A 14,423-nucleotide genomic window follows, 5' to 3' on the forward strand; every position below is an offset into this window, starting at 1 on the left:
TTATTAATGAAAATTATTAATGAAAATTATTAATGAAAATTATTAATTACAAGGCTAAGCGTATTTTGACTCTTTGACATTCACCCCACCTTAAAAATGTCATAATATTATATCTCAAATCCTACAAGTCCTGCAAATTGTATCTGGTCGATACTCTGGTTTTAAATCTGTAATTTAATGACACTGTTCTGTTGAGAAATAAAGACCTGACAGTTTCAAAAAATGTGAACCCACGAAAAAATGTACATTTTCTTTCTTTCCACAGCGTGAATCTCAAGAATATTTTAAGTTGTTGAAAGTTGAGAAGAATTTGCATAATTTTCTTGACACATCTTCATAAAAATATTACCCTGGGACCTGTTGGAATAAAGCTGGCTTCTTATTCTTTGGATTTTCTGTGCAGAAGCAACAGAAAACGTAGCAACCTAATTAAAAATCACGATCAGGGAGGTCCATAACAAGGAAGTTATTAATACAAAAAGAGACTTAAAACAGGAACTATGGCTCTGCTTTCGTGAAAGTTTACACCTGCACTGCAAACATCTGAACTACTGTTGCCTGGGGTGGAGACATAGACGCAAAAATAAGGGACCAGGCGCATAAGGTGGTCTTCGTGTTTGTGGAAAAACCCTCCAATTGGGAACGCGAAAGGCTTAAAACTCAAAACAGTGAAAGAGACCCGAAACAGTGAAAGAGAAACCTGACTCGTTTGGGCTACCTCGGTCACAGGAGATGTCCGCGCCTAAACACGCCCAGATCTGGCCCTTCAGCAGGACGAGGCACATTCATTCCTCCGCGCCACTCCACAGTCGGCCTCCTGACACCCCACACGGGGAACGCCGGGGAAGGGGTGGGAAGTGCGTAAGTTTTATCAGGTCGGGGCTCTATCTCCCCTCAATCCGAGGGGGATCAGACCCTCCCGCAGCTGCTGCTCCGCCACCAACACCCCGCCCCGCTCGCTGCTCCCTCAGCGCCGAGGGGCGGCGATCCCGGCGGGGGGAGGCGGGGGAGGCGCGCAGGGCAAGGAGCTCCTCGGAGGGGCCGCGGGCTCCCTGCGGTGCCCCCTGCTCGGCGGCGCTTGGGCGGGAGCCCCTGGCGAGGGGCTGGAGGAGGCGCCTCGCAACAGATGGTCGAAGCCGGCTCCTGGCGCGGCCCGCATTGGCCAGCGGCGCGGCTCGGGCGGAGAAAGGGCGGGCGGCGGCCGCGGCCCCGCGGCGGGAGCGCAGCGCCCGCAGACCCGGCTCGCTCGCCTCCCGTGTGGTGCCGAGACCACCCCAGCCCGGGCCGGGCCGCCCGTCGCCTCTCTCGGCTCCGGGACACCTGTGAGTGTCCGCCCGGCGGGGCTCGCAGCCGGCCGGGGCCGCCGGGAGGGCTCGGGCGGCGGGGGCGGGAGGCCCGGAGGGCGCGGCTCCCTCGGCTGCCGCTACGAGCCGGAGCCGCCGCCTCCTTCCCCGCTCCGACCCGCGCAGGAGGGAAGCGGGGAAGGGGTGGGGGAGATTGTCCCCCTGGGCGGGAGCCTGAGTCCGTGGCGGGGAGATTTTTATCACCTGTAGGTGAAGAACAACACCCCCCCCCCCCCCCCTCCATGCCAGTTCCTACCTCCCCTTCCCTTTATTGTAGCCTCGTCGGTGCGGAGCCACCTGTGAGTAATTAGCCGGTGTCGGTTCTCGGCGCGCCGTGACCCGGGGGCTGCCAGGTGAGGAGCGGAGATGCGCGGGGAGGGATTCGCCCAAGGTCATGCGGGGAGGCATTGGCTGAGCTGGGAAATAACATGTGCCGTGCTAAAAACTTCTGGTTCCCAGTCGTGTGCCGGGCTGTTCGACAGCCCTGTAAGGCTGCAGGGCTCCAGGCATAAATCTGGGAGAGCTGTAGGTAGGTCTCTAATTAGCTACTTTTTTTTTTTTAATCGTTATGCTTTTAAAAGTTGTATATGGATGTTAAACCTTGCTGAGGTGCAGTATCTGTGTCATCCGCCTTGGTTTCTCCAAGCTGCACGTGTGGATGAATGCATAAGTGATCGTACTTTTCTGTGACTACTGTTAAATTCAATAGGAAACTAATGGTAAAAATATGGTGGCTTTTTCTAAACTTTTATCATGGCAATAAGTATTGTCTTTGCTATTAACAGTGAATGTCGTCTTATGCCATCAGACAGTAGTTGTGAAAAGCCCCTTAATTACTTAGGTGGCAGCTGCATTCCAAAATTAACCTGCAGTGCAATAGCTTTTTTTCTCAGTGTAGGTAAGATGTAAAGCATAGTGGGCCATGCTTTAAGAACTTAAGCACTAGAGTAGAATGTGGTTAGGAGTTCTCCAAAGGATGCAACTGGAGCAATAGTTTTGGTGCTAGCTGTATGCATAGCAGTTCTCTCTCCTTCCCTCTCGCTTGTCCAAATATAATTTTAAGAAGTTTTCATGAGTATATACTTCTGTAGTTAACGTGCAGTGTTTCTTTTGAATTTCTCATTATGTGAAAGTAAAACTGACACATTCAAGGACATCGTTTAGATTAAATGTATTACATGAGTTCTCCAAGTCAATCCTCGTCATAGAATTTGATTATTCCTAGCATTTCATAATGTGTCCTGCAGCAGTGAAACTTATAAGTGTGCTGTTCAAAGGCTAAACTGTTCCTGCTACCATCTTTCTCAGTTTTACCTTAGCTGCTCTTCTTGGTTTTTGGGAGATGGGGGAATGGAATCGGTGAGAGGATTAGGGAAACACTCAAAATATTAGTGTAAATAGGACAGCTTTATTTTTAATCTGTATTAGGGAGTTAGGTGAACTCTGGACACTCCTCAGCACAAATCATGAAATTCAAGGCAAGGTTTCTGGTATCGGGGGGGTTTTCATACTATAGATGTTTTGTCATGTGGAGGGTTGTGTGGGTTTGTTTTAGTCTCATTCAGAAAATACAGTTTGTTGCTGGTTAACTGTCCTCCCCACTGCCTGTCCTCACCACCCTCCCTCACCCCTCACACAAATGGTGCCTGGGGAGAAATTCTGAAATGATGGTGCAAGTTGGATAAGGGAGGATTTCAGGTAATTAGTGGTTGACCTCTGTGGGAAGAAAAAGGATGTGTAATATTTCTGAATTCCATAAAAATGATGTTCTGTGTTTTTTTGTTGTTGTTGTTATTTTGTATTTCTGTGTATGTTTTCTGGCATTGGTTCACCTTCCACAGTAAAATCAGAATAGCAGCTCACAGTTCAGTGAGTTTAAGCAGTATGTTGTGAAATAAAAGGTCTGATGAGTAATCACTAGTACTAATTAGCCATATTTAATGGATTGTTAGGAGATAGATTAATTTTATTCTGACACTATCAGGCTATTAGTTGTCGCTAATCTGCATATTGTATTCTAAAATGAAAGTTGCAGCTTTATGGTGATGGGTAAACAACTGTAAATATCAATACCTCAAAAGAAATAAGTATTGGATGAAGTCTCATTGCTCCTGAAAGACATGTTCCATTTAGAAATAGGCAGCATCTTATTTCAAGTTCCTGAAAAGAAAGCAATTGAATCGCCTGCCTTATTTGAAGACTTTAGCTAGCAATCATTGTGAAAGGCTGAAATTATTGAGCTAGGAAGTGCTGTCAACAGTGGTTCAGCTGTGATCTGACAGTTTGATCATCCCTGTGACTGAGTCCTTGTCTATGACTGTCCAGCTTATAGATGAATTCATTGTATTTAAGAACTTGAGGTTTCAATTAGTATTTGGGAAAGGACGATTGTGCATCTGAAAGATGCTGAAGTGTGTCAGGTGCTGATTTTATTTTCAATCGGGAAACTGAATAAGGAAAACTTCTTAAAGAGGTTTTTGGTATCTGCAAGTCCTGATCAATTGACCTGTGACAGAGATTCTCTTAGATCTGCTTCTAGATTTTTGTTCTGGATTCTGTCTTTGTGGTTGAAGTCCTAACAATGTGAAGATCTTTATGCATCCTTTTTTACAGTGTTATTTCCTGCATGTTATCCCAGAGCTAGCAGTGTTCAGTGGAGGGAGAGAACCCTGGTCAAAAGGACAGGAGTGTGTTTTAGGGTGGGGTTTTTGTTGCTCTGTTTTTACAGCTTTAATATGAGAATCCTAAGCCAGTACGTTTTACTTCTGTGACTGAAACATGAAGCCTTAGAAATTGCAGCTTGCTTCTAAGGAAAGTTAAGGTACCAAAACCTAAAGTTCCAATTCTTCTCCCACTCCAAATACTTGGTAGGTGCATGGTAAGAAAAGACTAGTAGTTAATGGATTTTTATTTTCCCCTGTATTACAGTATCAGCAGCATTTGAAGGACTTTCTAAATAATCTGACTCCCTTAAGTCATCCTTTCTTTTTCAGAGAAAGTGTGTAGAAGACATGAATGGCTTAGAGAAAAAATTATATGATTCTACTCTTAGAAAGCTTTTTTCATAGATAGTGTGTGCAGAGAAGTTATTTTACAAAGTGTGACTCAACTGTGCATACAGAAGGGCAAGATGGTATAGTTGCCATTGAAGACAACACTGCAATGTGTCTTCTGCCTTGTAAATCACTAAGTAAATCTTTAGCTCTTGCTGGATATCTCACAGTCTCATGGTGGAATGGTTTTTGTGGTCCTTTTGGACTCTTTTCTGACTGCTCACTGATGAAAGTGGAGGCATCTGTGAGTGTGTATATAAGTGAGTTCTAATTAGCACATCTAAATCTCTGTCAAATGGTCTGTCTTTAGTCACACTTGTTTAGTAGTCTAACTGTAGAATCAAAGCAGTCTTTAAAAATTCTATCACATTCCCTTGATTGTGATATTTGTGTGGGTTCCCTTGGTGCTGTGTGCTGGAGAACAGACTTGCAACCACCAGAGCTTAGCTGTGATACCAGACCTTGTAGGTTCAGTAACTGTTCACAGTGTGATATTAATGGTGTTAAATTAGGGTCATCAGTGATATTAACTGATTTCCTCATTCACACTGTGACATTTGTTTGGTACAAGGATGATTAAACATGTGCAAACATTCTATGTGCAGTAGAAGGTCTTTGGGCCCTGACAAATGATAAATGAGAAAATTACAGGTTGTAGGAAAATGTCATTCCTTGGGAATCTGTCCTCTGGCAAGACAAAAATGTTCCCTCTAAGCAATGAAAGATTCATTCTCCCTTTTCACATCCATAAAGAATGCTGGAGACTTTTTTACATACTTAACACATGTTGGTGTCTCTTCCTTTTTTTCAGGCATTGCAGTTGAATTGGGATTTGTCCTGGTTTTGTTAAGCAAATTGTCCAGCAGTGCACTGTAGAAAAGTGCTGTAACCTCAATTAACCCCTCCTATAATCTTCTGGAAAATTTGAAGTCTGTCTTATGTTTTTGTTTTTAACAGCTGTAGTTCGCTTATTATTAAGTCCTTTTCCATCAGATGATTGTACATAATACAAACTTGCATATTGACCTGGTTCATGCATTAACCACGACTTCAGAGAAGGCCTTTAGGGAAAGGCTTAGTCCAGTTTCAGATGTTCCTCGTGACTTTCTTCCCCTTCCTGTCTGTCCCAATGTAAGGATTTGTAGTGTCATGTTGGAGTGCTAATATTGCTTGTACAGAACATAAAAGCTTCAACAATATGATGTATTTGCAGTAGTTTATTACCAAATGCAATTTATAAGTAAGTTTTCTATCTTCTGCACCAGTGGTCTAAAATGTGACTGAATACTGTACTTCAGCCACTGCTGTTCATCTCATTTAAAGGTACAGCTGAAGTTGCTGTGCTATCAAACAATAAAACTAAATTGTGAATTCATCCTGCTTTTATCTTGCAATATGGCTGCAGTTTGAAAAGAACCAGAGAGCCTTGATGGTTACAGCCATTTTCAAAATTACAAAAATAATTTTCGGATACTTAAAAATTTTTTGCCAGTCTTTGCAAGAATGGAAAAGTTACAAGCAGTTAAAATAACAGTTATATGAAATTCTAAAAGGAATAAAAATGACTGAAAGGTTTAGCTGGCAAAAATATCTTTCTTCCCTTCTTCTGGAAGTGAGATTTGCAAATAGCAACCCTATAGGATTGTTAGAGATCTGTATCTATTAAAAAAAAACCCCACCTAAACCCAAACACCTAAACACAGCACAAAACCAGGATTCAGTTTTATTCAGAATTGAACGGATTCATTCCATTGAGTAGAAGGTCTGATGCCTCTGCTCATTCTGATACCTCTTGAATGTGGATTCTTGCAAACTTTTCTAGGATATGGCTCCCAAGCTATTAAGGCATGTAATTTGATTTATGCCAAGATAAGTAATAGCCAAGCACAGTCTGATATGTTCATGGTTATTTGGATGCATCTGAGATATACCACCAGATACCGAACTTTGCAAGTCTGATTCAGAAACAAGTGTTTTAAGCAAGAAAATGTTCTCCAGTGCAACAGGATCTTCAAAGAAGTGAAGGCTTTAATTTTTAAACAACCGTGTGCAGCACTGTGGGAAGGGAGATGAGGGAATGGGAATAGAGGCTGAATTTGGCAGGTTTTATATAGCAAAGCAGAATATATGCCTCGTGATATTTTTGTACCAGGAGATAGAAAGAGTACCTTGGCACCAGTAATGTTTAAAAGCTGAACCTGCAATGAAGCACTCCCTCATTTAAGTCTTTGGCTGTATTTCTAGAGATTGAGGAATTGTTTTTCATCCCATATTGCTGGGAGCTGTCACATACCGGCATTTTTTCCTCTTAAGGAACTGCCCTGAAAACATAATACAGGAACCTCCCTAGGAGGAATCTAGAGGAAAGGAGCAGAATTATCTATGATCTAAAATAATTATTATCCCAATAAGTGAAGACTGAATTAGTGTCCTGGAATTAGATGAGAAGCCAAATGGAATTCCTTCTTCCTAAGATTTTGAGGAAGCCTTTGATTTCTCCCCTGTCCTCTAACAAGGTGGTGTGCTCTGTGACTTTTTCCTAGTGATCTTGGGCAGAGGGTCCTGAAAATAAGCTTACAGTATGAACATGCAGTATGTGTTGACGGGGCTAACATGGTCTTCTGCATTTCATATTGCATTTCAAAGAACAGGAATTGAGTACCCAGGAAAGTTGTGAGAATTTTATCAGGTTAGATGGACATCAGAGCTCCAAATACCTCCTTTCTCCTGTGGAGCAAAGGTGTAGGCTGGCTGAGCTCCAGGGATCCCTTCATTTTGGGATCAGCCCTCTGTGATCAGGTTGTACTTGATTGCTGTATTGCTGAGGTATAAGCATATAATGCTTCCCACATTCTTATTTAAAGAGTATAGTTATAGTTACTTGTTAGAACCCCCATCCCTCTGTTAATATTTAGCAGAGTTGTAGTAGTGAACATTAAGCTTGAAGAGGGATCAATTCCAAAACTTTCTCTATTTATCAGTTACCTACTGAGTCAAATTTTTGTAAAGAATTCTCTGAATAAGTACTCTTTTGAGTATTTTGATATTTTTTTAAGGTATTTCTACTATGTCTATTAATGGAACTGCTTCAGTTGTGAAGCAGTTACTTTAGGTTTGTGTTTCTCATCAAATTCAGTTAGCTCTGATTTCTCAGTCTCGGAGTGTCACTGGCAGGATGAATGTGTTCATACTATGGATTGTGTTTGACTGTATCTGATTCCATGTTCCTGATATAGAATGGAGACAAGGCAGCTCTGGTGGCAGAGGTGGGTGTGACAGAACCCCGTGAGATTAGAGTCAGCTCTCTGGGTTTATTGCACTTGCTTCTTTTCAAACTGCTAATAACATCAAGGAAAGTAGATTTAAAACTAGCTGGGGCCAAAATCAAGGTAGTGATAGGAGTAGGAAGAACCTGGAAATGCACCATTGCCTGGTTGTGTCAGGCTTCAAGAGGCACTAATACCATTCCTACTTTTCAGAATGTGTAAATATTCGTCTTTATGCAGGATTTTAAGTTTGATTCCTGTAGATTTCACTAGTATGATACTAAGGAAAGAGAAATGGGTCTGTATGTAGAGTAAATCTGTGACAAAAGAGCAGCTGAAAGACAGATTTCCTGTCTAAGATAGAAAATAAACTCTTTGCAATACTTACTTCAAATTGACCTTTCCTGTGTATGTGTATAAAATACGTAAGTGGAAAACATTCTACTATCAATTACACTGCAAAGTAAGACTATATTTTTATTCTTATCTGAACCAACACTAAATCAGCTTGCCAGACATTGAAGTTTTAATGCTCAATAAGGTTTCCTCATGCCAGCACTGTGTTTCTTTAATTGTCTGTGTGCTGAATTTTGCTGTTCTCTTTGACCTCAGGGCAAAGGCTCAGCTCCCAATATCACGTTGATAACTTCCCTTTTTAGTCTTCCATGTGTGCATTCATTGCATCTGCAGTGAGGATGCAGCAGTTGGAGCATTCAGGATGCTCACTGGGAACTGCTGAGGCTCAGGAACCAAATGTCTGCCCAGTCTTAAAAGCCAGGAGGAGTTATGTCTGCATGTGGAGTTTTAAGCAATCTACCTGTGACAGGGCTGCTGAGTGAGTTGTGAAAGGGCAAGGGGATATCTAATTTGTTAGGACAAAAATCAGTGGCAGTGGCTAGCTGGAGTTTTCCATCAGTTTGCCACAGTGATGCTGGAATTAGTTGTTTTCCTTCATCTGTGGCATTTGCTTTTGTTTTCTCCTCCCCGCCCCCATGCACCTTGGTCCAAAATCTAGATTGAAAGCAGATCATTGAAAGGATACAAAATGAATTTCTGCTCTGTGTCTGTGATCCTTCTTAAGTTATGGTGTGTATTTCTGTATTCAAATCTTTTGAGGTATACTTAACAAATAGCTGCTCTGGAAGTGTTTAGCAATTTATTAGTCATACCAGAATTTTTTCATATTAATACACTATTGTTGGGGAGTTTGAGAATTTGTGGGGATTTTTACATGTGATAAAAAAGTAATATGCCCTCATGGTGAAAGCAGGCGATGTTATCTTCGGCTGCATTAGGAGGAGTGTTCCCAGCAGGTCAAAGGATCTGGTCCTTCCCCTCTACTCAGCACCAGTAAGACTGTGCTTGGTGCTCTGTGTCAATTCTGTGCTCACCAGTACAGGAGAGAAATGGTCAAACTTGGGAGAATCCCCTGAAAGGCCACAAGGTGTTTAAGGCTGAGAGAGCTGGGACTGCTCAGCTGGCAGAAGATAAGGCTCAGAGGAGGAAATATCTTCAAGTTAGATAAAACACCCATGGGAGGGGTAAAAAGCAGACAGAGGCAGGCTCCTCTCTGGTGTTCAGTGACAGATGAGGCACTGTCTGAGCGTGAGGAAACACTTCTTTACTCTGAGAGTGACTGAGCACTGGACCAGGTTGCCTGGAGATGTTGGAGTTTCCTTCCTTGCAGATAATCAAAAGCTACCTGGACATGGTCCTGGGAAACAAGCTTGGGATGGCCCTACTTGAGCAGGGGGGTTGGACCAGGTAACCTCTAGAGGTCCCTCCTAACCTGAACAACTCTGTGACAAACTGCAGACTGCTTCCAGTGCTGTTGCTGGTCAGCCTGCTGAGTTGGACTGCCTCCACATCTTATTTCTGTCGTGTTGTGATTGTGTTTGTCACAATGTATTTATGTAATTTTTTTTCAGTTTTGAATTTTACCTAGAAGTTACTGCAGCAGCCAGTCACTTAACTTGTACAATTGGACTGTCCTGTAAACAATGAATTACTAAAGCTGATGTACTAAAGCAAGGACTTTGCAAAAATGGGGAAGAGAGAGCTTCCAGAGGAACTCAGAGAGTGTGCTCTTAGATGATGTATAAAAGAAAACTGGAAACTCTGTACTGATACCTTAGAAATCTCAGGTGACTTGCAAAAGGACTGTGAAAATTATACTCTCTCCTAAATATTCTTTGTTTTTTTATATTAGGTTGCTGTGTACCTGGCAAATGTTCCCAGACTGAGAATGGCATGATGTGGAGGGCACTGCAGTGAAAGTGTTAAATGCCCCTTTCTTTGGTATGTTTTTTACTCTTCATTGCATTTATAATGTGAATTATTGCAGACTTGTCCGTGAAATAATGATGGGATGCAAGAATACAGGGCTAACTTCGTTGCAAGTCATTATAGTCACAGAGCAGAAAAAAAAATCAGCTGTTGCATTTTCATCACTTGATGGATTATTGGAAATAATTTTGAAGAGGAGATGTCTGATGCTTTTCCATTCCTTGAATAACTGATTAGATGTGAAAATTAGTAGTGTGATGCTATAAATGCAATGCTCTACCACTGAAACCATTTCACCTAATAAGTTTACCTACAGAAAAACTACCTGGTTCTTCTCAAGGCTTTAAAAACTTGCATTTCTGCTGTGGTTTGGAGGAACTGTAGAGGGTCTGAGTTCCAAGTAACTTCAGAAATTCTCACACCCATTGCATGTAAAAATACATGCCTTGTTAATGAGGAAGGATGCATCCATGGTGCACCTTGGGAAGAGTGCTGCTGTGGAGATTGTCTTACAGTTAGTCATCTTTCACTGTGATCTAGGCTTTTGGATACCCAAGTACCACCTTCTTAGTGCTACTAAATTCTTTAATGCAGAAAACTCTAAATCCCTTAATTAACAGTAAAGCTTAATATGTACTTAAAGGCTCTGTTGAGTTTCAGGCTGCTGCTTTTATGGATGCAGCACTGTCGCCAGAAAGATTCCAGTTCAGCTGGATACAAATCTTGAAACATATAAGACTAACTTACACAGGATGAAATGGAGCTTCAATGCACGAAAACACCTGAAGGATGAGCATGACTGCCCTCTTTGGAAAGAGTTATTTGATTCTGCTTTCAGTGAAATATCAGGTATTTAGTATTGCCCACTTTCCAAAAACCCCTTGCCACAGAGGAAGCCAATGTTGCCAAAGGCAAAGAAACGGAATAACTCCAGATGTGTTTGGTGAGATGTATTTCTTTGCAAGAATCCAGCGTAATGCCAGTTTTCTGAGTTTCATCCATGGGCAGGAGATAATGTTTGTGCTTGGATAGTCAGCTGTCTGGCTTGCAGACAAGATGACCTCTGCCCATCAATTATCAACGTGAATTCTGTTTGGAAATGGGACTCAAAACTTTAGGGCTTTCTTGCCTAAAGTCTTAACTTGTACTGTGCTGTAAGGCAGTAGTTTCTGAGCACTGACTGTTTTAAACCTCATGCTGAACAACAAGGCGTTTTCCTCCTCTTCCTGTCACTGATACTTTTACTTGGCTTTTTTAGGGTGGGTTGAGAGCCAGCAGCAGAATTTAATTGAATTAGGAGTGACAGATGTCTGATTCTTCGATTTGCTATTATTCAAATACTTCTAAAATAATTACCTCTAGGCCAAATGCTTGGCTATTTCCAGTCCCCTGCCATTCCTGTTTTGCTTTAAGGTAAGAAATAAAGAGTTCCCTTGCATAGAAAAGTCTCCAGAATAGATCTAATGCAACATTCTCACGTTGGATCTACTGCCTCAAATCTCATTTCCTCTTGCCACAGATGTAACGGAGCATCTTGGGGAAGGGGCAAAAATACTGTGTGTTTGGGTGAAGCTGTCTGCTAAAAAGTGCAGCTGATGGGAAGGAGGGTATCAGCACCGTTTTCAGTTGTCATGTGTCTCCCTGCCATTTGCCTGCTCTTCTCTGCCCCCACTGTTACTTGGATACTGTTGGAAATCTGGCCTTGGATACTGTTGGATGCTCTTGCCCGTCTGGCCTGTGGGTCACCAGAGGTACAGGTACTCTGGTGTAACAGAGCTCTCTCTCCAAATAGGATTCCTTGAGTTCTGGAAGCAGTGTGCCTGTGTTAGGGACCTGAGCAGAGCTCTGGGTTCTACCTGTTGGGCAGACCTTTGTTCTAGGATGGGTAAATTACTTAGAACTAGTTCAGGTGTCTCTAAATTGAGCTCTGATCTGCGGACACACAAGTACTCCAGATTTTGCAGATTCTCTGCACTCTTGGAATTAGTTTTTATACAACAGGTTAATGTGTTTTTGTACTTTTAATAAATACTTTTGAATAGCTCTGCTTAAATTTTTGAGAGGGAGTTGAAATAGCTGTGGAGTTGTATTGATTTCACTGGAAGCACAGAGTTCTACAAATTGCACTGATTAGGTGTCCAAGTGAAATTTCAGGATTAGGCCCCTTCAGATTAGTATCTTTTTTATTTTCTTCTCTCCAACCAACTGGTCTACCAAAATCTTCAGTGTTTGTGAAGACTTTTGAAGATAATCAGGTGAAAACTATAATTTACATCGTGTTCTGAAAGAAACAAAACATTGTGAGGGCATTGATTTGAACCTGATTTAGTTTTAAATTTTTCTTCAGATAATTAAAGATAAAATAAGTATTTTCTGCCATTGTAACGAAACAGAAAACAATTTTTTGGTGTATAATTCAATGTTGCAGTTGCTAACTGTTGACCCTGGCTTTATACTACAGGAATTTTTTTGACTATGAGTGAGCAGTCAAGTGGAAGCCAAGCTGAAGCAACTACTCTGATGAATGACATCTCAAAACAGAAAGAATGTTTTTTAATAACTTAAGGCATTGCCTGTAGAAAGGGAGAACAGGATTTGCAGGCTATTCATAATCCTAATTTCTGAAAGGTGGCGTGTGTGGGGGTGGTGCATGTGTGTGTGTTACAGATTTAAAGTTATTTAGAGAACCCAGAGGGAAAAAAGGGTCAAACCTAAAACTTTGAAGGCTTCTGATGTGTTCTGTTACTGCTGTGGTGGATAAACTAAGTTACTCTCTTGCTTTAATTACACGTGTGAAGAAATTTAATGGGGACTGCCTATGTAGTAAGGAAATTTTATATCAGAAGCAGAGAAATCATTAACACTGAATCTGAGCTCTTGATTTCCGTATTGGCACGTGCTCAGCTGCTTCATCCTTCATCAGCTAATGTGTAGTTAGATGCTATTCTGCATTATTAAATGACACATTATAAGCAGCCTTGCAGAGCAAGGTTGTTGGTGCTGATCACCCAACATCCATTGGAAACTACTGTTGCAAAGTGATGTTGATTTAAAACAAACCTAAAGCAAGATCAGAATTTTCCAGTGTGCTGATTTCCTTATAGACATGTGTTTGTGGCAATATGAATTTAAATATCTTGTTGACACTGGTGTCTAGCACATATGTCACAAATCCTAAGGAATGCAGCGTAGTCATGTGGTGTAGTATTAAATGATTTTTTTCAGTTATGCTTTTGAATTATAAAAAAAATGCCAAAACCAAACCTGAAATAAAATTCGAAAGCATCATAGGTAAAGGCAGTTAAAGGGCTTTCAAACATCTGGTCTCTGTTTTAAAAAAAAATCTACTCTGTGCATTTATCTTAGTGACTTAGTTCATTTGACTCTTGATCACATTTTTATTCTAATTTTTTTTTTCTGATGTGATAGTCTCAAAATTAGATAAACCATTTGCAGATCAGGATTTTAAAACACTGAACCACAATATGCAAGTTTCTATACTCTTTCTCCTATTCTTTCCTTATATGCTATGAGAAAATGATCTGTCTAGTTTTGATTTATTTTGCACAACATGAACTCAGCTTGTTAAGTCCAAGTCAATTATAATGAAATGTTTGAGCATATGTCAGCTTCCCAGAAAATTGTGTTGTGTAATCCTGCACTTCACTATTCTGACAAGCTGAAGAAATATTTCCAGTAGAGGAATCAGAAGAAATGAATCATCATCTGTGGGGAGATGAAGGGGAAAAAAAAAGGCAAAAATCATACCCTGTATGAATTAAACTTAATTTACTTTTGAGTGAACTCAGGCTACCTCTAGAAAGGTTATAACCTAGAATAGCCCCTGGTACTGCAAAACAGTGTTCAAGTTGTTTGTTGTATTCATCCTCTGTACTTGGCTGACATAGAAGGAAAGATCATCAGCTGTGGAAGGAACTTCCCTTGAACCACTGATCCCAGATTCCGTGGCTGCTCTTGCAGTCAGTAGCCTTAGGAAGGGTGTCTGTCAGATTTCTCTTAGTTTACTGTATCTTTAGTGCTGCATTGTGTTCTGAAGGAAGTAGTCCAAGTTTAGTAGTTCCATTATATAACCTCTTGTTGAAGGAAAAAAAGTTAATGTTGTTCTGTATTATCCTCTTTCCTTTGTAAGCATGTGTTCTATAGAAACCTCTGATAGAGAAGTTATTGCACTTCAAGTGGAAACCCCTGCAGAAGATGTCAACTGTTCTTTGTGATACAAGCCTTAGAGTTCCAAGCTGAAGCTATTTACTGCAGATAGGAACTTGTTATTAAAACTTATTTGGGTTTGATCACGATATCTCAATAATCCTGTTTGTGGTGCACAAGTTTTGGAAAACACAAGACTGAGATCAAAATCACTTTCAATACATTTTAGTTCACTGCAAATTCTTCTGATGTGTCGGGGGTTACTCTTCTACTTGAGTAACTTGATTTGCCTTTACTTCTTTAGAAAA

At 41.2% G+C, this 14,423-nt stretch overlaps 1 protein-coding gene across 3 annotated transcripts in view; it reads left to right on the top strand.

Moving 5' to 3' along the window:
• Positions 1–1,609: 1,609 nt before the first annotated feature.
• SULF2 (sulfatase 2) overlaps positions 1,610–14,423 on the top strand; it is a 116,798-nt gene continuing 103,984 nt past the window's right edge. For 2 of the 3 annotated variants that reach the window (XM_027697500.1, XM_027697495.1), the window contains exons 1-2: positions 1,615–1,696; positions 9,872–9,960. The gene's annotated coding sequence lies outside the window, so the exon portion shown is untranslated. Of the gene's footprint in view, positions 1,697–9,871; positions 9,961–14,423 lie in introns of all 3 variants that reach the window. The other variant, XM_027697501.1, reaches the window with a different exon arrangement.

Source organism: Neopelma chrysocephalum, unplaced genomic scaffold (genome assembly GCF_003984885.1).
Source record: "Neopelma chrysocephalum unplaced genomic scaffold, ASM398488v2 Primary Assembly neopelma1_119, whole genome shotgun sequence".
In the NCBI taxonomy this organism is placed as follows: Eukaryota; Metazoa; Chordata; class Aves; order Passeriformes; family Pipridae; genus Neopelma; species Neopelma chrysocephalum.